This window comes from Alligator mississippiensis, chromosome 12 (genome assembly GCF_030867095.1).
Source record: "Alligator mississippiensis isolate rAllMis1 chromosome 12, rAllMis1, whole genome shotgun sequence".
Classification (NCBI taxonomy): domain Eukaryota; kingdom Metazoa; phylum Chordata; order Crocodylia; family Alligatoridae; genus Alligator; species Alligator mississippiensis.
In genome coordinates, this window is record NC_081835.1 from 64,453,130 (window position 1) to 64,478,384 (window position 25,255).

Here is a 25,255-nt window from a genome sequence, read left to right on the forward strand (position 1 = left end):
GAATGATTCTTCTTTGGCTTGTATGTTGGGTTAAATGTGGGGAAAAAAATGCTATTTTTGGACGCTGCACTCTGCTAATGAGCCATGATGTGTTTTGTTTGTTTTTTTGTTTTGTTTTGTATCTGCAGACTGACTGAAGTAGTGGTATTGCTAGCTGTGGGGTAAGCAGTCAGCCTGCTATCCCTTTCTCTCCTGAGACAGTCCTGCAATAATAGCCTCCAGCAAAATTCCCATGGAGCCACATACCATTTTTTCACCTGGGTAGGATCCTACCTAATGAAATCAACCCCCCCATTAGGGCAGTCAGACAGAGTCACTGGTACGTTGATAAAGGGCTTGTTGATGATTGGAGGGGTTTGTTTTGTTCCTCGAGAGAGAGATGCACTGTCTGGCCAATATCCCCCGTCCACGGTTTTTACTAATTCAGCACTCTGTAATCTCTGTCCTTCATTTCTATGTAGAAACTTTCTATGTAGACATTCATCTTGATCAGCTTTTTCAAGCCACAGGCTGGGACACTGCAACTAGTCTCCTGCACTGAAAGCCTTTTGGTCACTACTGTTCCTTTATTAAAACATTCTGGCCTGTCAGAAGGTTTCAGTATGTTTCCTTTGGTGTGTTTTTTTTTTTTTTTTTCAATCGGTTAGTTTATGAACTCTATAAAGAGTTTGGGAACTAGTCAGAAGAACTTGCTGCTTTTTCATGCAGCTGAATTTTTCCATAGCTGTAGAGAATTTAGTTGTGAGAGATTAGGGGCAAAATGATGCTGGAAAAGCAAGACCGGCTCAGTTACTTGAGGACAAAGGTATTAGTTATTCAGGCGCACCCTCCCAAATAAACCATTCTTTCCAGGAAATGGAAGGGAGCCACTATTAGAACAGCTGATGTGGCTTATGTGGTTGGCCGGCAGAGGCCACTATTGTCAAGGGCCAGCCGATTGGGGACCTGATCTTGCCTATCTTTGTCCACAAAACTCGGTGCCTGCTTTCATAGCCAGGAGTTCTGTATATGTAGTGATGTTTGGATCAGGTCCCCAGGCTGCAGCCTGCAGTGCCCAGGATGAATTTCACTTTGGATGCATTTTGGCTTTGGTGAATGAGCTTGGGTTCTGTGTCATGATGGAGCAGTGGTTCTCAACCTTTGTTGTACCAGGACCCATTTATAAACATTGGCCAGTGCCTGTCACTCCTGCCCTCTGCCCTAGCCCCCTAGTATGTGGTGCAGGGGGTGGATGTGTGGGGTAGGGGGGGACCCCAAGCAACCCCTTGCAGGCTGGAAGTCTGCCAGCCTGCAAGGGAAAAGCCACAGCTTCTCATGATTTTCTCCTTTAAAGGAGAATCTATTTTTAAAGTTTGTTCATGACTTTCATATATTCTTGTGACCCACAGGTTGAGAAATGCCCCAAGACAGTGATTCTCAACCAGCGTGCTACAGGGTCCTTTTAAGGGTGCTTTGGGGTGCTGCGCGGTGTTAGCACTGTTAGGTGTGCAAATGTCTGCACATGACTATCAAGATAAACCTACAGATTTCAAATAGGAATCCATAGCATCAGTAGCACCCTGACCCATTGTGGGTTTTGAGTTCTTTCCTTAGTCCAAAAAAAAGAAACGAAAGCTAAGAGCTGGCATTTTCCAAGGGATGTCTTAAATCTAAAAAGGTTGAGAACTACTGCTCCACGGTGCTGGTGTACATTCTTTTACAGAGACAGAGGTAACCCCTGGCTTATCACTTTCTAAACCATTGCTCCCACAGGGGTTAACTTTCTTTTTTGTTTGTAATTTAAATTGTTAGTAAAATTCCCTTTGACTTAAATAGAAGTTGGAGCAGACATGGGATTATACAAACCATGGATGAAATGTCATTGCTTACTTTCCCTTGTATCCCCCCAGGGACTAAATCTTAATGGAAAGACATTTTGAGCTTTCCTTAGCTAGCGTCCTCTTGTAGTTGGAAAGGATCTGCTTTTCCATTTCTTAGTGTATAGGATCCTTCTTTGGCTCTTTTTCCTATAGTTTTAAAAATAACCTCAAAGTGGCTGAACAGACTGTGTACATTGAGGCTCATTATGCTGAAGTAGTTAGTGTTGTGCCAGCATTTCCATTATAAACTGCATTTTTCAGGATTTTATTACTTGGCTGCAGAGGTTTGTTCTTGTAAACGAGGTGTCCACTCAGGAGCAAATTGCTTTGAAACTTGTTTTTAAAAAGTCCATTTGCACATTTTTGAGGTATAATAGAGTTGCAAAATAAATAAGTAAAAATAAAAGAAAGAGGCCTGAACAGTTGTCTGCCTGCTGGTCCTCACATCTTGTAAAGAAGTGTATTATTTTATACTGTGAAATTGCGCTGCTGCAAGCACCTAATGGGCCCCAGTACCCTTGAGTGTTTCTGCTGCAATTGCATAGTAACAAAAAACCGGAAAGCCTTCATGCACACTTTTAGTTCAAGCTCTCTTCCCAAAGATATGCACCAGAATATATTTTTAAACAGTCCTTGACATTGTATCCCCATGGCATCCTTGGTATGTCTGCCAGGGCACGTGTGCTTTCAAGTAAAAGCTGGCAAGTGAAAGTTTGAATGCAGAATATTAAAAAAAAAAAAAAAAAAAAAAAGGGGGGGGGGGGTAGACTTTTTTACAGGGTTTCCATATTGCAGGCATGCAGATTTTGAACAGCCTCTTCAAAGCACCTGACAGAAACCCTAGGTGACAGCCCAGGAACATATGCAGAGGGCCAGTACAAGGCTATAAGTCACTGTATTCTTCTAATTTGGTCCTGAGTGGGGCTTTAATGGCAGTTAGGCTTTGTGTTATGGGCTGCTATGCTTTGTGCTCTTTGCGCAGGAATGATGGGAGCATTATTTGTTGGGCTATTGACTGCAGCCATCTGTCCTCCAGCTGTTGCTGCTAGTCTCTCTCATGTGCTTCTTTCTTTCAGGTACCAGTAGCTTTAGAAAGAAATATTAGCCTACCCATATCTCTTCTGTGCAGAGACCCTGTGCAATTCCTGCATTAATCCTACTTCTCTATGCACAAGCCTGTACTCATGGACGTGCAGTAGAAAGATGGACAGGAATATTTTACTTTGATTTAGTTAGCCAAGGAGCCATGATACCAACTAAACAGAAGCAAATGTAAGGGGATCTGGTAAATCCTGTTGCATGACATGGGCAGTCATCCTCTATGTTTCATTTGTACCTGCAGATGTCAGCTTGCCCCTAAAGCCACTTGCGTTTCATGTAGAATATTAGCTGCATGATACCATCTGCTGTTTCGTAGCTCCAAACATCAGCTGTTTTAGAGCATTTCATTACTTGCACATTGTCAGAGGAGGTTTTCATATAGTGCCCAACTATATTGCTGTTTTTCTAGGCAGCATGGCCTGATTTCGTTATAATTTCCCACATTTCTGCTCTCCATTACCAGCCTTTCAAAGAGTAGCATTGACTTTGGCTGCAGTGACAACAAGTGGGTTCCCTTTCTGGCTGAATAGTTTATGTGGAGCAAGCAAGAAATTGGGGAAGAATGTAATGCAAAACATTAACAAAAGCAGAAGTTGGCCATAAGAGGGAACTCTGTTGCCTGAACTTCCACATCGGTGCAGGGGGAGATCTTGGTGCACTATTTTTCTGCTTCTGACGCACTCTGTCTTACTATCTCATTCATTGGGAAATCTTCAGATTCCTTGTATTTGTGCCCATCCCCATGTACTCTACTTTCAGAAAGAGAAAGTAAAAAATAACGGTCCTAAGAGACTGTTGAACGATAGAAGAGCTGTTTTAAAGAAAAACATTTGAAATTGAACAACCCTCTAAACATTTTTTTTTTTTTTTTTTTGCAAAATATTTTCAAAAAGCTTTCAATTTGCAGAATTAGGCATTTAGGTGGACATGTAGCTTCACAAACTAGTAGGTCTTGTGAGAGAAGAACCAGGGACCTTCCTCTTAACATCATTACACTGTAGAGGTGGAGGTTACCTTGTTGCCACCTCCTGGCATTTGGTTAGTATTTAGATGAGTAATACAAATGGTAAAGGGGTCATGTTCATGCAGGGTTAGGCAAGAGCCACATGGTGAATAGAACAGGTCCCTGTTGCCCCTTGAAGTGCTTCAACACACAACTTGCAGTCCAAGGGAAGGATGCTGAAGCGCCTTTTAAAATGCCTTTATGCCCTTCCAATTTTGGGCTGTGGGGAGAGCTAGAGTGACTAGAGCATAATCCAGCCAGCCATGGCTGATTGAAAGCAATGTCCCTGGGTGTCCTTTCAATGGCAGCATTGCTCACAACATCTATGGTGGTGCTTGTCCCACTCTTTGCACCTGGGGAGGCAGCCTTAAGGTTGCCTGCCCCAGTGTCTGGGCTGTGAGAATCCTCTTCAGCTCAAACATGGGGCTCTTAAGACCTTTTGGCTGTGTTGGCTCTTCTGCTCAACTTAAAGGTGTCGGAGACAGAGCAAAGATCTCCTGGAGCTCCTTAAAAAAAGCAGTGCAAAAGTAACGACAGTGTCCTATTTATAAATCATTCATTTCAGTAGCAAATTCTCTCCTGGCACACAGAGCAGTAAGAGTCAGCCATGGCTGCCTTGTTCACATCAGGCTTGGTGGCTGGTAGAATTAGATAGGTTTGTTGGGAATCCGAGAGCACTGTTTGAGACATGCTGCTTTACAAGGTGGCACAATACTCTGACAGTGAACAGATTAGTAGACGTGACTGCTTCCTGCCACATACAATAGATTGCCTGGGATCTGTCTATAGTGCAGTCAAGATGCAAGCACAGGCCAGACATTAGTAACCAACTAAGAATTTGTCTGAAGAATACCAATTTCATGTGGGCATGATCTTTGAGAAGGCATCTGCAGCAGAGGGAACATGATCATTACCTACTGTTCAAGTGAGGAAAAACGGCAGGAAAAAAAATGATATATTGATGGAGAAGGACACTGGAGGAGTGCTAAATGTGTCTATTGAGGATCAATTTGCCAATGAATTAAGGGCATCCACTCAGTATGCTGCACAAGCATAAATTTAAAAATCAATTGTCATTCAAGCAATAATTATCCCATTGTGGGGTTTTTTGTTTGCTTTTTTTGAACGCAGGTATTAAAAATTCTGAATTTTTTTTTTTTAGGGCTCCTAATAAGTGGTTATTAAGAAGAATTGATGACTAGGTGATAGATAAAATAACAACAGGGAAATATGCTGTCTTCTAAGAACAGTTTTACTGTCTGTCTAACTATATGTCCTATCCTCTCAGTTTTCAGCATACATCTTGGTAGATATAAACTAGAATGAGTGTGCATTTGCACAGGTGGAACAGGATTGTAAGAAATAAGAATGAGCTAGGCAGTGGCAACTTATTTGGCAATCATGCTGTTTCATTTTTTTTACATATGAAGTTGCAAGCAAAAAGATCTGAGTTCAATTGTGTGTGTGCGTTGTTTTTTCTTCTTTTTCCTGAAACCAAGTAATGCTACCTTGATTTCCCCCACTCAGAAGCCTGGCAGACTAGATAATGCCCAGCAATCTAGAGATTTTGATAGGGTCTCAATACTGTACTGAATCTTCAGAGAAGAATCCGCCTCTCCGTTTCCTTGTGGTCAGAGAGAGATGCCCGGCAGGCGTCCCTTTTCCTCTCTCCACTTTTACACATGCACCTAAGATGGTGACCCCATCACCTAGGCACAATTGGTGCAGTCCTGTGCTCTGATGTCCAAGAATGCACTTTCTTATCCCCCAAGCTCAAAATTGTAACTGTATTTCAACCAAGACACCATAAACCATCACATAACTGAAATGCAGATGAGTGCTGGCTCCTTCAGTTGTTTTTTTCCCTTTCTTCACAGCAGAGAGCTCCTTCCTAGGTTGACTGCCCGTCTACCTGCATTGTCTGGCCAGGTGAGAGCAGGAAGCTTCCTGTTCTCCAGGTCATGGGGCTCACAGCTGCAAAAAGAACGACCAAGCACACTCGGATGCATACTCAGTTTGGAAAGCCAAGAGTCACGTCTCAATGTCTGTGGTCACTGGTTTGTTAGGACCCTGTGGATGTCCAGGGCTGGGCTAGAGCTGTGCTGGGGTGGGAGAGTGATGCACATTGCAAGGTCTTTGTTGCATTAACACTGACTGTAGTGTCCAGTGCTTTTTTGTCCAATAAGTATTTTGGCAGCTCTAATACTGAAAGGGGTGAGTGTTTATGGAGGGTGCTAGCTGCTCTCCCTCAAGACTCATCTTGCATACAGAAAGCCAATGACACATGGGAGAATTGCTTCCCTTCCATGTGTTTTTTCTCTTAGCCTTTAGATGGCACCAGTCATTCCATGCCTTTTAGGCATCCCTTGCGCTTACCTGGCTTAATAGCTCTGCCTGCCAATCACTTCTGCACTTCCGTCTGCCCTGGGTCTGAAGCACGTGGAGAAAAATTATGATAAATCTTGGGTGACTGGCATCTCAAACAGGTTCCCAGGTATGGCAGCGAAACAAAGTGATTTCTTGACATTTGTGCGCACAAGCTGTGTTTGTGCAGTGTTGCTTTTATAATCCTTGCAGGAATGATATGCAGTCTGTATTCTTGGTGGTGTGTTCTTGTAATTGGTTAGAAGCATCAAAATTGGGGACACTTCTGCCTCAAATTCATTGTTTCATGAAAATGTCATTTAAAAAAATATTGGACCTCTTTTGTGTGTGTGTGTGTGTGTGTGTGTGTGTGTGTGTGTGTGTGTGTGTGTAAATAAGCCTAAAGCTGAGTAAAAGCAAGTCATAATATTGGAAATAGAATATTTGCACATATGTCTTGCCAAAACCAACACTGTCACACTTCACCAAAAGCTGAAATTTAAAGGACATGAAATTTTGCTTAAAATGAAATAGCAAGACATTTCATGCAAAAATATAATTTTTTTTTTTTTAAATAGTTTTTATCCTCTACACTGGAAAAATCTACCTGCTTTTTCACCTCAAACTTAAGGAGGAGAAATATACAATGGAGAGAGAGAAAGTACCTGGATAAAAGAGCTGTTGTGTTGATGGCACAGCTGCCTCCTTCCATACAAATTCTGCCCACCAGTGAGAACATGCCAGTTTCCCAGAAATAGCATCTCCCTGAGCAGGGTGCGTCCTGAATGGCATCATTCAGCCACCTTGCAGTGGCTTTGTGATTCTGAGCATAATTGATGTGGGGTCCACTATGCTGTGAGATACCAGCAAGCTTGAATGCTCACATACATTTTGCTGTGGACTCCTGACACCTTCTAGGCCTTGGCCAAACATAATTTAGACTGTGGGACAACAACCTTCCAAATTTGTGTGGGAGGAGGTGAGGAGGGAGGGAGGATTGGGGGGAGGGGGGGGGAGAAATTGATTTCAATAGGTGAGATGTCATAGGCTGTAATAATCCTAATGATGGACACAGCCCAATTAAACTGATGCAGACAAACTTTCCCAGCGGGTTTTATCCTGCTTTAATGGCTGTGATTCACTGTCGGCAAACTCTATCTCTTTGAGATGGATATAATTACTGAGGTGTAATGTCAAACCTGACAAGCAGCATTTTGCATCAGGTGCTGTCTAACTCGCAGTATGCTTCCTTTGCTGACTGTCCTTCAATGCCAAGTCCCAGGCCTGGCTTTTCCATTAGCTGTTAATGATTGTAACCCTTTCAGTAAAAACGGCTTGGTGTCAGTGGGAGTCAAATTTGATCCATGCATAGTGAACCCCCAAACTGGATTTCATGGCTTACTTGAACTGTCAGGTGTCCTTACCAGAGATCCCTGCCAGTTTCCTCTAGGCAAGGGTGCCACTTTCTGGGTAGCATGCTTCAGGCAGTAAGCAAGAGGCATAAGTGTGCTGAATCCTTGTGGATGTTCTCCAGAAGCAGTCTGCTGCTAGAAGGAAGTAGACAAGCAGGAGTGATGGAGATTCAATATGTAATGTAGAGACATAAAATTCCCCTCCCCCTGCAACCTGGAATTGGGGCTCAGACCTCACTCCATCTCTGTCCCCATTTTCATCAGTTATAAAATCCTTTGCCTCAATTCATTGGGAATTGAATAAAATGTACATTTAAACAACACATGTTATCATTGGATGTATCTACACATGCAATTAATGCAACTCTGGCTGAATTTGAATCGGAGTAAATTAATCCCAGGGTCACTGTCTACACATGCATTTAAGTGCAGTAATTTACTGTGCTGCTGGTTACCCCTTGTATCTGACAGGTCTATCTGGCAGTGCAGTAAATTAGTCTACTGCGCCCTAATTGCTGCACACGTGTAGATGGCGATGCTTTACTGAGGAGCAGATCAGTCTGCTGCATGATAAAGCATCTCATGTAGACATGCCCATTGAGACCCGATTCTACATAGCTAATGTCTTGAAGGTCTAAGTCAGTTCATCTTGGCATTTTTTTAATATAGTCTTTAAGACCTCATTGATTTTTACATAAGGATTAATTTTCTTTCAGCAAATTGTATTGTATTTCAGGCAGCTTCATCCCAGGATCAAGTTGTGACTTTGGGGGACAGATCAGTTATTTTCATGCTTGCAACTGGGGGGGGGAGGAAAGGCTTCCGGAACTAGGCCTTGATTAGTCTACTGCACAGTAAACGTCTCGTGTAGGTGTGTCCAGTGTGACTTAAGCATCTGCTCAGTTGAACCAAGGATTCTGGCTAGAAAGGACAGAGCTAGCCCTTCAGCTGGTATAAGTCATCAGAGGGCTGTTAAACTCCTGAATGAGGCTCAACATTGTCTTCCATATCTTTCCCCACTTTACAAATCTACGTTGTGCAAGGAGCAAATAGAGCTATGGAGTACTTTGTAGAGAAATGCAAGAGCAGTCAGAGTGGGAGCCAGCCCTAAAAACCCTCAGGAATCCTCACTGTCCCACTGTGAGGTGGGGAATTAAATACTGTTATACCTATTTTGTAGTTGGGGACAAAGGCATAGACCCAAGGCTATACAGCCTGCATGTGTGCAATAGGGCAAGAGGGATCCTGAACCACAGGCCCTTCTAAATACAGAAGAGATTAAATGACCCCAGAAATGTGTGAGCAAAACACGATTCTAACTGTGACACAAATGGAGAAAAGCTGAGTAATCTCTTACTAAAGCCACCCTCCCTTTTTGACCTTTCTCCTTGGATCTAGGAATGGTAAAGTGGGGGGTAAGCAATGTATAATAACTTAAAAAAATGGTGCAGTCCATTAAGGAGAGGGCTTCTGCCTGAAGCTGGATTTCTCATGCCTTCTGCTTGGCTTAACCACTCTGCTGGAGGATTGCTGTGTTAATTACCAAGGTGAATCTTTCAAACAGCAGAACTAGATGAAGTGCTTTTGGATGTACTTTCTCTCCATGGGGCCCGGTGCACCTACTGCCGGAGGCGCTATGAGAGGAAGGTCGTCCCCAGCTGCTAATGGCATGTTTCCACCAGTCAGAACTCATTAGCTGCCTGTCCTAGGTTTGACACAGTGTTTGGGTGCATTATTAGTTTTCAAAATCGGCCTTAATGCCGGGTAATCATTGGAGCTGAAATCAAAGCACAGCCTCTCTCTTGGGAGGTCATAGTGTTACTCGCCCAGGAAGAATATGCTCTTTCTCATCTCAACCAGCATGTATTTGTTGGTACTTTCAACACTTGTAACAAGGGGTAGGTACATCCTGCCCACTGTGAGGCAGGCTAAGTAGAGACAGTCAGGCATTGAAAGTTTGTATGTTGGGCTGCAGTGTTTGGATCGTCTTGAAGCAGTTTCTTCAAGGTCCAGCTCCTACATGTTGTAGCAAAAAGGGGTTTGGGATAGGTGTATCCGGCACTTGAAAAAAGAAGGAACAGCCAGTTTCCTTGATGGAGAATTGAAAGGGTGTCATGTTTGATGGTGTTTTAATTTTGTGTTTTTTGCAAATAACTGTATTTGTGAGATGATGCTGTATGACTACAGCTGAAGTACTGCCTGTGTACAATAAAGTGGCCAACCCTTTGACAAGTCAATCAGTCAGAGGCTGGTCAACCCTTTGCAACAAGCCCTGGCCACTATGGGTGGTGGGTGCTGGCTTTTGGAGAGAGAAAGCCCTGAAGGAAGAGACCGATTAGTGAGGAGGATGGCTAGTTCTTATAGGGAGTAAAAGTGGGTACCAAAAGTGAGATCTCAGACCCATCTCATCCTGAAGGGATGGTCAGCAAGACTGAAAGAGCTTTGTGCTGGTGGGGCATCTGTGGGCAAAGAGCCTGCATGCGTGACCCAAGGGGTATATAGATTGGTTTTGTACACTGGTGCTGGGATGAAGAGATGGCCAGCTCTCCTGCATGGTGGCACTTAGTGCCTCCGCCTAGGTCTAGAAATCCCTATACATTTCAGCCCAATAGCCAGTCTCTGCTTGAAGAGAAGGAAGGTGTGGAATAAGAGCGATGCGGCAGCTGGGATTTAAGCATCCTTCACCAGGTGGGACCAGGTGAAACACTTTTGTGGTGAGAAACTTGCCTAATGCCGGTGCATTCATTCAGTCTGCTGTTCTTTTCTCTTGATTTCTTTCTAAGCAAATCTATAGGTCATTTAGAAGTTGGACTTCTATTAGTCTGATATACAACAGAGATCTGTTTGTAACTAGAGAGCCTTTTAACTATTATAACCTTGATCAGCTGAACCAAATAAAGACATTTTGATCCCTATGGTACTATAAAGCTTCATTATCGGAAAGAACTCAAGAGATAAAAAGGACATTAAAGTTTATTTTTATGGATGGGCTCTGGACCTGAACGTTTCCTGGGCTGTAAATTCTGCCTCCCTTTGCAGGTCCTCTGTGTCCATCCTGTCATTGTGGGATATATGCCCCATGTTGGACAATCTAAGGCAATTGGGAAGAACCATCCTTGGGTGTGTGATGTTGGCTGTAATGGAGAGGCAGGACCCGCAGGACTTCAGTGTGCTAGCAGGGGACTGGCACTTTAGCCTCATCTTTTATTTCATTGACATACTGGATGTCACAGCCTTCAGCAAGTAATTGCAGGATCTCTCCTTCTCTGCCTCTGGAAAGGGTTTTGAGATCTGTGGATGAAAAACATGACATACCAGTATTGCTGTTGTTTCATTTCTGTGGGGTACTGCTGTGGACGTCAGCACTTGGTGTTACATGGCTGCAGTAAGTCAGTACAGCCGTCTGCAGTGAATCAGAAGTGCTCTTTAGCTCTAGGTACAAGTAAGTGAGTTTGTGGGACATGGATGTTGTGGGGAGGAGGGGTGGTTGGTGTGAGAGAGGATGACTGGGGTAATACTTTAGGTGGTGCTGTCAGTGTGATGAAACACTGCTTTGTAGGGACTGCCTCTCCTGAAAAAGTTAGTTTTGTTTTCTGTGGTATTTTTTCCTCTTTGTTCTCCTTTTCACTTGCTGTAGGGTTTAATTAAAACTCCTGGGGGTATGCATGTTACTTCTACAGTAACCTGCCCCACCAACTGCGGCGTATAAGATTGTCACCTTTGTCTGGGGCAGTTGCTCTTAGGGTAGCAAAGAGTCTCCAGTGTGGTGTACACACTCTTTCCATCTCCCCCATGTGTAGGCTATGCATCAGACATGTCCTTCTATGTTCGAGGAGCAGCCCGCGTGGGATGGCATGGAGAGAGCTCCTGGAAAATCTTTGTTCAGATCTAGAAACTGCATATGCTATAACAAGGATTTCCATAACTTGCCCACAAGAGGGAGTTTAAGCCTTTTCCAAGAAGATAATAAAAGGTATAATTTACATTAAAATGTCCTATACACTGGTGCTGTAACTGGTGTCTTCAGACTTCCTGCTAAAGGGCTAAACAAATAAGCTATTACTACAGTACCCAAAGTGACAGTGTCTTTAGAAGCTTGCACTAGTGCCATCTTTTAACATGAGGCATTTTGCTGAAATGCTGCTATCCCACTTTTGTCTCCGTGGCCCATATTGCAGGGCTCCATTCATGCATAATTGTGCTTGCAGAACCCCCTTCGTATTCTGGCGGGCTGTGCACTGATGGGAGAGGAGACCTCCTTCTGTGCCATCCAAAACCTCGTGCAGCTCAGTACAATGAGCACCTTTTGTGTCACTGTGCTCTAGTTCTGGGAGTGCTGTAGATTGTAGCCCGTGTGGCAAAGAGGAAATCGCATCCCGGCATCTGCCATGGATCAGTTCACCTCTTACTTTGTCACGTAGCTGGCAAAGAGAGCATTGCTGGCATCTTCTTCCTCTCCTGTGGAAGAAATAACATCTTAATTTTTTCACTGCTGGTCTGCATCTGCTATGAGGCTGCTGTCCTCTTGCCATTCCACTGAGGCTGGTTGACTTTTGACTTTCCCTAGCAGAGAACTAAATGAATCCCAACAAACATGGTTTAAAATGGTTCTGTGAAGAGCTGTGTGGCGCAGGGAATTGCCAGTGGTGTAGGGGTCCTTCTGATTCTAGGCTCTTTGGGTAAACCAAACCCAGATTATTAGTGACTGGAATTTATTATTTAACTGGCTCTTTAGTAGCCCTTGTAATGGATGAATTTGGGTCTGAATTCAGCCTGAAAGGCAGCTGTCTGTATCTCAGGTTGGCCCTAATTAGACTTTTGTGTGGCACTCTTGTCGGGGAGGAATGGACTGGGGAACTAAACTCACTACTGCAGGTGATCAGTTTGCACCAGAGATTAGACCTGTCAGGGAGTCAGTGTGGAGGGAGCTTTCATTATAACTTCCTCTGCTGTGATAAACTAGGCTCCAAATGTCCACGTCTGACAGTTTGGCACCTTCTTACAAGCCCTGAAGTCACTCAGCCACAAAGACAAGTAATTAAAATGTGTTCATCCATTAGGTCCAAATTGGCCTAGCTGTTTTGTTCCTCTGCATCAATTTACCCCCTGTAGCATGTGGCCTACTGGTCCTTGTTAGCATTTTTCCTATAAGCAAGCAGCTAAAATGAGGGATGAGAAGCATTTTGGAGTAACCTTGGAATCTAACTTTTCTTGATCCCAGCTTTCATCTGATGATGCCTGGCTAGACTGGCAGCTGCCCACCTGTTTTTTTTTCCCCTCAAATGATGCTACCAAGACTGCAGCAGTAGCTTTGTTCACTCCACCACTTGTGGAGAAATGCATTGCACAGACTGTGTGGTTTGGGCATCTAGTTTTGAAAATAATAATTACACAGCTGAAATAACTTCCTTGGCATCCCAGGCCTGTGTTTGTGCATAGAATCCTTGTAGCAAGATAGGAAAACAATCTAACGTGATATTGCTCGATTAATCAGTAAATACTTCATGTAATAGTGTGGGCTGCAACTCGGGTGTTATTTGTAGAAATTGCCCATGCAGTTCCAGGGTTCTGCTTTCCTATGGGAAGTTGCAGTGGCTGTTCTGAGCTTGGCAGTAAGAAAAGTCTTAGCTTCTGACCCTGATGATATACTGTTTTGTGTGATCTTTGGACTAGCAATGGGTGTGGAGAGGTAAAGGGCATGCAGCCAGCCCCTATCACCCCATTCCTCTCTATATCTGTGATACCCAAGGGAGAAAATTGACACCATGCCAGCTAAGTAGTTACCCTTGATAGATGCGACTCCATGGAGCTGTGCAGCTGCTCAGGTTTGTAATGCTATGTAGGCCTTTGTGAAGGTCTCTTGTGATGGTCTTGGACCTCCAAATGCTAAGCAGCCTGACCTAACACCGGCCACACTTGAACTTGTGCATTGCAGGTGGTTTGCTGTGCCACTTCTTGTGGAGGTGTGTATCTTTCCCTCCAGCCAGTAGATGAATTATTCCAAAGTCTTGACTCAGTAAGAAGGAAGAACAAGGATGAGTATTAGAGTGGCTTTCAGTGACAAACCAAGTAAATGATGTTAATTGATGGTGACAGGTCCTGCTGTGTGGAAGTCGGCCATGGTCTTGCTTTTAGAATCATAGACAATGGGGGTTGGATGGGACCTCAGGAAGTCATCTAGTCCAACCCCCTGCTCAAAGCAGGATCAGCCTCAACTAGATCATCCCAGCCAAGGCTTTGTCTAGCTAGGTCTTAAAAACCTCCATCACCTCTCTGGATATCCTGTTCCAGTGCTTTACTACCCTCCTGGTGAGAGAGTTTTCCCTAAGATCCAGCCTGAACTTGCCTTGCTGCAACTTGAGCCCATTTTCCTCATTCTGTCATCTGCCCCCACTGAGAACAGTCCAGCTCCATCCTCTTTGGACTCCCTTCAGGGAGTTGAAGGCTGCAATCAAACCCCCTCTCAGTCTTCTCTTCTTCAGACCTAAATAAGCCCAGTCCTTTCAGCCTCTGTTCATAAGTCCTGTCCCCCAGCCCCCAAACCATTTTCATTGCCCTCCGCTGGACTCTCTCCAGTGTGTCCACATCCCTTCTGTAGTGGGGGCCCAGAACTGGACTCAGTTCACCAGAGGTCTTCACTCTTTCCTTGCAGCTGCTCCACACTTCCAGGGGTTTCTCTAACTCTGACATGGCCTGGGAGGTGAATTGGGCAAGGACTGACTGAAACTGACTCTGAGCAATTGACCTTTAAATCAGATGTTACTTCCTTATTAAAATACAGTTTTTTGTGTCCTTAAATGGCATGGTGGAGAGCAGACATATCATGCCAACTTCTCCGTTTTTTTCCATTTTTTTTTTTTTTTTTGTGCTGCAACTTGTTAAAATTAAAATAGAAAAATTAAAGAACCATGAATCTTATTGAAACAGAAAGAATTTCCTGGAGATTAAAGGTAGGAATAAAGAGAGGTCTGTCTCTATCGGCTTCTCTGAAGCTCCAGATCCAAAAGGGGGTTGCGTTAATAGAAAATAGTCACTTTTAATCTATTATAAGACTGCCCTGTTATGAAAAACCTTCTGGCTGAATTATACATTCACTTACCCTTAACCAGAAAATCCATTTAAAGGCGTAGAGGCCATGGAATAGATCTTAATTTAAGATCAGATAAAAGGGAGCCAAGGCAAAGGCACCATGAACATGTGGCTGAACCTTAGAAAACGAAGTTGGAGGGATCCAATTAAAGGCATTCAAAGACATGTGAAATATTCAAGCTAATGATATAAGGGGCAAAGGCAAGCCGTGATAAAATCATGCTTCTGATGCCAGTGCAGAGAGGAATGGGAAAGCTGCCCTCTGCGACTGACCTGCTTTCAACGGGAGAAGTCATCAAATGACCCCTCTTCTGGAGCCAAGTGTGATCCTGGAAAAAGAGCCCTGTAATTAGTCCGGACCTGCATAAGCATGGCTCCTGCAGAGGGGAAATGTTGATTCCCAAGAGGAACTGAGAGATCAGGGGGAATGCAGCCCTTCTTCTTTACATCTTGGACACTACTGGTACCTGGGCAAGTCTTTCTTTCCTTACTGCCACATGGAGCTCTGCAGTTTGGTATAACTGGTCATCTGTGCTGAGGAAAGGCTCCTTCCTAAACACCTATGCTAAAATATGGGCACAAACGGCACTGCTTCCCATGAGGTGTCCTCAACACTTAGCCACCTACTGAGCATCGATTTAGGAATATGCAGTCATATGTCATAAACCTCCTGAGGATCAAGAGCATATGCTTCCAGGATGCATAGCTATGAATGAGCCTTCTTGCTGCTCTGCAAGGGTAATTCCCTGCTGTTGCTGCTCGGATGCTTGTGAGGCCCTCTTGTGTGGGGAGGAAGCAGGCAGATACGGGACGGGGTATTCAAGGGAGTGGATGGGCACACCACCCAGCTGTATGCTTACCCATGCCATGGGGAGAAAGGATGGCCAGGTCGCTCTGCCAGCCTGCAGTTTGCCACTCTGCTTTGCTGTGTGGGCCTGGGACACAGAGATGTGGGTACAAGGTTTTTTTTTGTTTGGGTGTTTTTTGTTTTGTTTGTTTTTTTGGCCAACTCCCCCCCCCCCCCCCCCCCCCAAACATATATCCCCACTTTCAACACTCTGCCAAGCGGCCCCTGTGGTTCACTTGGCAGATCAAAGCACACTACAAACCCATTACATGGTTCACGCTGTATATCCGTGTACCTGCACACCTGTCTCCATACCCGTACCCCCTCACCCACTGCCCTCCTCAGATGGCCTGCCCTGGTACAAGAGCAGCCTTAAGCAAATTGGTGCCTGAGATGGGGTAGGACTGTGCTCCCGTATGGAACAGGCCTTCTCATGAGCAATTGCATCAAGCTTCATGTAAGAGGAAGATTTGATTCCTAGGTCTGAAACCTTACTAAATACCATTGTAGCCCACTCTTATTAGCATGCTGCGTATACATGCACCGACTCCAGGCTACTGCCATCCCATCCTCTACCTTGCTCAGCCAGTTTGCTTCTAATTGTATGTTAAGCACCAGTCAATTATTTCTAATTCTGTGAAGAAATTTGTCAGCTTTATTGTGTGTCCTATTTCTGTCCCATTGCATAAGGAAGGGGGGTGGAGAGTGTGTGTTGTGTATGTAGGGGTCAACTTCCAAGTACAGGGGGTAACACATTTCCACAGGGCAAGTTTCTTTTTCTTGCTGGAATTTCAGCAGAGGCTTAAGTGCAGATGAGCCACAGAGACTGAGCCCAGGGGTGTTCCCAACAGGTGAAGACTGCAGCATGTTAACAAGCTGAAGTAGGGGAAGCTTGCTTTGCTTCTGTGTGCTTAATCTGAGGATTCCCATATCCCACCTCCACGAGCAGGAGAACTCGCCTTTGTGATATTAAATAAATAGCTGAATGGTTCAGATTGTAACTGCGGATATTTCCTTATATTTCTCTGCTTTTTATAAAGCTCTGCAGATATTTCTGTTTCTTTCTAAGTGGACTGAAAACCATGATGCTTTTATTCAACTCCTCTAAGACTGAACCCTAGCATGGCTGTTATGATATGGCATTTTAAATTGCATTGTCCATCTCCTGAGCACATGAAAGTGTATTGAAATCTCCCTTTTGTCTGGAGGGGGAATCTAGAGGGTTTTATTTTATTTTTTCCCCCTGTTAACATTCAGAATAAAAGTGTCATTTTAATGTTCTCAGGTATTGAAATCCAACTCGGTGGGGAGGCTGCTGGAAGCAGGAGACAAGAGCCATCTCTGCTTTGATAAGCTAGTTGTGCAAATACTGTAGGCAATACTTAAACAATTCACAGTGCCGTTAGGAAGAGGGGAAAGGAAATGCCATGGAATTTATGTTGTTAGTTTAAACGTGCAGAGAGTTTACTTTTGTTGACAACTCTGAATTGTCCCTTTCTCTCATTCCCATAGTTGAATAGCAATTAAATTGCATTCAAATATTAAGGAGGTCTTTGAATAATCCAGGCATTCAGGTAGAGAGCACAGTTGGAGACTGCTGAAATGTGTGTGAAAGAGAGGGCATAGTGTGGTTTGGTTTGATGGGCTTGCCAGCGTGATGGTCGCATAACCATCAGTAAGTTCAGCAAGCCATGCTGAACGTGTGCCAGTGCAGCTTTTCTTCTACAAACCAGTGTTGTGTATCTGTCTGGTAGACGTGTTACAGGGAAACCAGCTTATCTTAGCCTGTGAGCCCGGCTAGCAAGCCTGTGAAGCAAAGGACAATTAGAGCCAGTGATATTAGCTCTAAAACAACCTACGCCAGCACTTCAGAACATAATAGCATTGCAGAGCAAACACCTAATTTTGTGTGACCTGCTGGGGTGGAAGCAAATGTTGTGTTATCCTGTCAAGAACAGGAAGCAGATCCTAAATTGGAACTTGATGGTCTACTGTCAAGCCCTGCAGGGTTATAAGCAGGGATCTTGGTTTTCTCTGATTTTAAAGAAGTCCCCAATTTTTGGTTAAAAAAAGTAACCCCAAATCCACATTTTTCCATGATTAAAATAAAACACTGCTAATATACAGATATATGTGTAGTGGTGTTTCACTTTACTCATGGAAAAATGTGAACTGGGTTAGCTTTTTTAACCAAAAATTGGGGATTTTGTGTTTTATTTAATTGTTTTTAATCTTGTAAGGTCCTGACTTTGGACCTGGTGCAAGACTCAGTATTACCAACCCAAACAAGCAGGCAGTTCTGCCTTCAGCACAGAATTATATTATGGCCTGTGTTATGAAGCAGGTCAGACCAGAGGATAATCTAATGGCTGCTTTAGACCTTACACCTATGCATAAACCTAGGGCAGGGTCTTGGGCTGTAACTGTGGCTGCTCGGTTTCCCCTTCATTGCGAGTTGGGTTGTAAAGCTCTGATCTGGATCTGAACTTGCCAGGGTTTGGGTTTTCAGCATCCAGGCTTTTTGTGGCTGGCCCATTTGTGACATGCTGGTGCCTTTCAACACCGGGATGCTTTTTCTTTCTTATATTTAATAAAGAAAAAAAATACTCCCCATGACCTTGCCAAGGAAAACAAATGCTCTTAACCAACCTTTCAGTCATTTTTGTGAATGCTAATTTTGAAATGCAAAGTGGTAATGTCCTGGAGCTTAGGGAACAGCCAGTCGAGTTTTTATACTCAATTAGTAGAGAAGGTTTGTCCAGAGCATTCTGTAACCCTGCAGTTAGTGTAACCCTGCCGTCACTGCAACTCAACGTCTTTCCTCATTGTTAAAGAGCATGCTCAAATCCATTAGTTAATTCAAGCTGAATAAACTCTGTGGCGAGTTCATGCCAGATACTATAAAAGGGAATATTGAATTGTTCCTTGGAGAGGCCCCTGGGCTCTATTATGGCTGTTCGGTATTCTTTACTGAGACACAAGATACACTCCTACGTCTGTCTGCAGCCTGGTAACTTTGGTCTGTTGGGGAGAACTGAGTGTGAAAGCAGTGTGTTTCCTAAAAGTCACGGTCGTTACTTGGGGTGCAGTGATCCTAAGTAGAACATTTATAATATGGAGCGTGTAGAAACCTGCTTGGGTCTCAGCCAAGAAGGATAGGTTTCCTGTGTGTGTATTCAGCCTGGTGAATGCTGTCTTCATTGTGCTAACTTCTGGTGCAGGCTCTTTCAGTGGCTCTTTCTGCAGAGAAAAGGTGGTGGAAGAAGGTCCTGTTGAATGCACTAGAGCGGCTCCTGATGCAAGCTCTGCTCTGGCAGGGTCTAAGGTGCCAGAATAGGTGTTGAGATGTATGTCTGAAGACTATATAGACATAGACAATCTATCTGTCTAAAGACCATCTATATCTATCTATCAACAGTTATTTATTAATCTATCCATCCATCCATCCCCACTGGCCCAATAAATTAGCTCCTTCCCTGTCCCTCCAAGCAGGATTCCCCAGTAAGTGTAGCTGTAACATGCCCTACATTCCTCTGGAGCAGCTGCCCCTGTAGTCCTGCTGGTTTTACTGGCACAGGAGCTACAAACAGCACTACTGGATATGACTTGTCATGCCTCATTTCGTATGTTGGTGTGCAGTGACCTCATTTAACAAACCCAGGAGGGCGTTGGGAGACGGGTTTAGGTGCTGGGACCTGTCCCAGGAATGCAGCTTTTCCCCTGCAAGAGGCTGAAGTGGGTCAGTGCCGAATTGACAGGATTAGCTCCATGATCCTGCTGTGCGCCAATTCTGTTTGTTTTTGCTGGAGGTCTCAAGTCTCTTTACAGCTTCAGACCGAGAGACCGGAGCCCTTGTCAAATCTACAAATGCCAAAGCGTCCTGTGAAGATAGCCCCAGGGGCTATGGGAACCCCAGGAGAGTTTAGGACAACTGCTGGTCTGCTATCAGAGTCTTCCTCTGCGAGTGCCCCTCTAGCCTAATTAGCCTTAAAAATAATAATTTAAAAAATTGCCTAGTCTGGAGAACAAACAACAGGCATATTGCAGACGAGGCTCCTTACAGAAAGGTGCCTAACTTGAAGCACTTAAACATATGTTGTTCTCTATTATTCACTAAAGATAGACCCAAACTTTCCATGGTAACCATTCCAAAACCAACTTGCACTCTTCTAAAGCTTCGTGCGACTTAACCATTAATGAGGGTTACAATCCTCTCAGAACATTGGTATTAAATAAGTGTGGAAAAAAATTAAGTCTTTTGTTCTCATGCATATAGATATCTGTCAGGGCTACCAGAGAGCCAGAGGCTGTCCCTATATTTATGCTGCTTAACACTTTGCATTCCCAAAGTATTTTGTACCCTTTACTTGACTCTCAGCTTTGCTTGCTTGCTGTTGAAATGAAGTGAGCAGAAGGGCCTGGAGCCAGAGAAAGGGCCCATGAAATGGTTCAGATTGAAGTGAACGGTGCATTCTCTCACTTGTGCTGCCCAAGGGTGGCTTGTCAGCCTGAAATGAGTTGAACACAAGCACTCTTGTGTAAAGCTGGGCCCATGGCCCTGCCAGCAACACACCCACAAATATGCGCTGGCTAGAACCCCCGGGAAGAAGCATATCCAGCTGCTGCCACATCAGTGGTGGCCCCAAGCTCCCCCCAGGTCCCATCATCCCTCCCATAGCGAAGAAAGAGAACTGGGCTGGGCACTCGCCAACTACAACCAGATCATCTCCTCCCCGGGGGGAGCAGTCTTCCCTGGCTACCTGCTAATGTAATGAGTCTTGTAGCTGAAACAATAGAAGGTTACTTTACTTTGACACTTTAAGCTGCTTTGTTTGATGGGGAATGGCTTACAGATATATAAAGAAAAATGCATTTGTTATCACTTATTCTTCCTTTGGTTAAAAACAGGCAAATACATACAAAATTTTATATTAAAAGAAGGTTAGTTTGGGTTTCAAAATCAAGCACTTGGAAAATGTCAGAAGGAAGGTTTTCTATGCCACTTTAATCGCACTCTTTCACACATGCATTAAGATGCAGTACTTAATTGCATGATTGCTTTTTATCTTCCCACAGGACCTTGGGCTTAATGTTTGCGCGGGATGGATCTACTCTGGGGACAAATCAGGATGTCAGAGCGAAGCTGCTGTTGTCTGAAGGACCCGTCCCTCAGCGTATGCAGCGTTTGGAAGGTAAGCAATGAATGAGGCTGGGAGTTAGAGGTAGAGGAAAGACCAGTCTGATGGTAAAGGTGAGAATACTGCCCTAGGGAACTGGATTCTGTCCCCGTCTGTGCTATACGCAGGGCTCTTATACAACGTGGGAAAAGTTACCTAAGCCGAAAGCAGGTGCTATAGTGACGAATACCATTTAAAAAAAAAAAAAAATCCCATGAGGAATTCAGTCATTCTTATTCTCACGTGCTCTAAATATAGCTAGAGTCCACATTGAACAAAGAGGAAAAAAATGAAGTAGTAAGCATTCTTTGTTCCATGTGCTGAAGGAGGCAAAGATCCTGTGATCAGGTAATGAAATACAATGTCATAATGCACCTGCAGCACGGGGCAAAATTATGGTTGCACAGACGGCTTTCATTCCGGCATTTCCTAATGTCAGAGTAGCTCACTTGGCTATGGTTTTTAGCATAGGGCTGTGTGTGTGCATGAACTATATTGAGCAAACATATCACTGCTTTATCCTCCTCCACTGCTGCAGTTCTGTCACCCTGAACTTCACAGCAACAGAGCTGGAAATCTGACCCTCCTGCAAAGCAAAAGTGCTTGGCAGCTGAGCTTAAAGCAAAATCTTCTTAAACTGGTAGCAATATAGACTTTGGCATATATTTGAACAAACCTGAGTCCACCTGCCAGGAGTCAGTGGGGCACACACTCAATTGCCAGTATGTTGTGGCATTTCATATAACTGTAAACAACTTTTATAATGAGATTTTTAATTTCTGGTTTGTTCAAATGTTTAATCAACTCTGTGCAAAATGTTGCGGTCCATCTATTGAGATGGGGAGAGAGAGCTCAGTTAGACCAGTGAGACATTCTCATCGTTGGAGTTATTGTCCTGTTCGTTCACAGCTCTCTTTTCCGTCTTCATCCTGCTAGGAAACTTTATGATACTTCTGTATAACCCATGTAATATTTCACGAGCATTTCAATGAGCAATGATGTTACCAAGGGCTGCAGCGTTGCTTCCCACATTACATTGCTAAGCAACATACAATATAGCAGCTTGATATCCTCCTGCAGCTGGGAAGAAAGTCAGCTCTAACATTCAGTAAAATGTTTTTTTTTGTAATCGTGGGCGCCCTTTCCCATCACACACACATCCCTTTATTTCCACAAATAACTCAGGATTTGCAAGAATAGTGACAACATTCCTGGAGGTGGTGAGGATTTCATTTTTCCTTTCGATTCTTCTGAACTTTGGTGGCAGTGCATTCATGCTCTTACTGCCATTTTATGCATGGGGCAGCTTTCACTGACTTTGGGGTGCTCTGCACTTAAAAAATCCATCTGAAGCAAGGTACCTTAGCATATATATGTGCACCTGAATGCAAGTGAGTAGACCTGTTGACCTGGTGCCAAACTGAGAGCAGAGCTGGGCCCTTGGAGTCTATGCACAGTGCAACCTGCATGATTTTCCCAGCATATGCCACTGACATAAAGCATTGTATTTACAGAGGTGAAACCTTAGCTATCCTGTTCGTTTATCCTATTTCAAACCAAGACCATTATAAATCTGAGAAGTGAAAAAATTGTCAAGCTTCCTGCTACATAACCTTTGCTAGCAAAAAGGCTGCCTTATTGCTAGATAGATGTAGATAGATATTTGGGGGGGGGGCAATTCTAGCTTCCTTCACTTTAAAAAACAATTTTAAAAAACCACATTGTTGAACTTTGCATTCGAAAGGGTGATGCCTAGCTAATCTACTTCAGTAAATCACGAGGAGAAATTCTGCCAGTTTTGTAAATCTAATAAGCCTTTCTTATCAGGGTTTTTTTAAATGCCATTAATATCTGTTGTGATTACTATGCCCAGATACACCAGCCTTCCAAGATGCTGCTACCAAGGGATATTTAACATTTTATTATTGCCATTAGCCACTCTGATAGGCATCAGAAGAGGTTTGTATAATTAATCTTCTGTCTTAAGGAGTTGGAGCACAAGGTCATAATCAGAGTTACTTTGGGCAATGAAATCATGAGCTGTGTAATGCTGAGTAAGTCACTACCCACATAAACAAGGAGGGAGCAGACTCGGGGTGCTTCAAAAGGTGATAGCTAAGAGTAGATCGACTGACCCTGAAAAAAGGAAAATTGTGGCTGGTTGGAGAGCTATTTCCTCATGAGACAGAGATGCTCTGCTAAAGAATAGCCTTCTTTGGGTGTCTGGACACGGGGCATGCAGCAGCTGGGAAAGTTGCTCCTTTAGTGGCCAGACTGTTGCATGCTCCCCTTTCTCTTGATGGGTGCCCGTGCCTCTAATGCCTGGGTGCTACCTGGGGAGCTGACAAGAAAGTGCAAACCCTAGAGCTCCCCCCACCTACACCTATTCCTGTGTCCTATCTAATTAAAGGAAGAAAGACAGATTTTCTGGAAGTTCTGCGCCTCTGTAAGGGTTTGTGAGGATGACTGGCTCTCTAGGTGGCATGAGACAGAAAATATGGGCTTTGAGCATAATAATAGTGCATGTGGGGGTGAGACAGAGAGGCTCAGTGTGTGAGAAATGGGCTTCATTTGAACAGGGAAGGAGTAAACAGATTGGCTGATAATGCTGAATACCGTGCAATTTCCTTTTAAATTAGCAGATGGGGTGGGAAGGGGATATAAAGAAAGTGAGAAAAAAGAGAAGCTAATGATGAATGCTGCTGAATGGGAACGAAATGTTGCTAAGACATCACGAGCGAGTGAAGGATCGGTGCAGGAAGGGAAATGAAATTGTTGCTCCATAAAGGCAGAGATCAAAAGAAAGGAGCCAGTGGAGCTGTGAACCCATGTGTTCCCTTACAAAGGTGCACATAATGTGATGGTGGTGAGAGAGGCACCGGGAAAATGGGATACCCCACTGTGCCTGGAGAATTAGGAGGGAGGGAGAGTTCAGCAAGATGATGGTAATGGAGTTGATAGCAAGATGAGGTGGGTGATAGAGGTCGTTATAGCCTGTGCACAGTAACTGCTGCAGAGGAGGCATCTCCAAGAGCTGGGCAGAGCTAGTTTCATCTAACTCTGAAATGATTGTATCAAATGAAGGTGATAATAGAAATCTGTTAGACCTCAGCGACAGGATAAGAAGGGAAATCGGGGCATTGTTAAAGTAGCTAAGAGCAGGCTGCCAAAAAGGAGGAGAAAGAACTTAGGTTGGAACTGAAAGTCCCCGTTTGATGTTCTCTGACAGCTTTTAAAAAGGACAGAAGCAGGGTGAGGGTGAAGGATGTTTCGCTGGGAGAGGGGGCACGCATGTGTATGGAGATAATGCCAGAATCTCCCTGGAACAGCCAGTACAATCAGCAGCTGCTTGGAGTTAAGATGCAGCAAAAAGCCCAGCTCGACCGTTTTAATGGGATACACCGCAGTTATATCATATTGCAGTATTTATATGAGCATGTTTGCACAGACATAGCATTAAATATTTGATTTGAAGAGGTCTGTTTCTGTACATGAAACATGAAAGTGCAGTATGTACTCTGTAAGTAATTGGGTACCTATAGGACAATAGCCGACTGCTCCTAGATACTGGAGTTACTCTTAGCTGAAGTAGAAGTCTGAGGCTTGGTATAGAGGCTTCAAGGTTCAGACTTTCCTGGTGTCTTATGGCAGCAGCTGTTCTAAGTGTATTACTGAGATGAGTAGATGTGGCACCTCCCAATGTATGTTATGCCTATAGATGTGAGCAGGCACACACATGACTTGTTGCCCTTAGAGGAGTGATTATAATACACAAATCCATTCCTCACATCAGCCTCTGTGAAGCTTAGCTAGCTGCTAACTTGGATGCATGCCCTTCCCACAGTGGGGTCTAACAAAGAGGTTGTAGAAAAATGAATGGAACAAAATTTTACTGGCATCAACTCGAATGAGAAGAAAATTTTTTTTTTTTTGGAAAATGAGGAGGTGTTGGAAGAAAACCCCAGATGGGAATGATGCATCCTATTATCGCTGAAACAAAATGAAATTGTCAGAACAACAACAGAAGCCACCATGGTTCACTGGGAACCATATGGGGCCCCAAGCAAAGAGGAAATGCCGACAAGTGAATTACTACATAAAAGTGAATGTGACTTCAAAATAATTAGAAAAGTCAACCTGAAAATGGAGCAGCAAGCAGAGCAAGGACTTCCAGCTTGGGTTACATTAGAAAAGGTCCTTGTGTGTGACTCCTTGGCAGCTTGCAAGCAGAGGAAGAACATTTGTCATCTCTCTTGAATAATATTGGGGAACCTGGAACTGAGCCACTAAAAGTATTACCGGTAATGATTTGTTGCATCTCTGTTGCAGTGGAGAGGGTGCCTGCTTGCCTGAATTGGGTGGTAGGTTTTGATGAAGAATCTCAAGCTATAAAGCGCAGATCA

General features: G+C 43.9%; 1 protein-coding gene across 2 annotated transcripts in view; it reads left to right on the forward strand.

The window, feature by feature from the left end:
* Nucleotides 1–25,255, forward strand: part of DAB2IP (DAB2 interacting protein) — a 318,020-nt gene that overhangs the window by 15,507 nt on the left and 277,258 nt on the right. For both annotated transcript variants that reach the window (XM_059715709.1, XM_059715708.1), the window contains exon 2: nt 20,752–20,867. The gene's annotated coding sequence lies outside the window, so the exon portion shown is untranslated. The remainder of the gene's footprint in view (nt 1–20,751; nt 20,868–25,255) is intronic.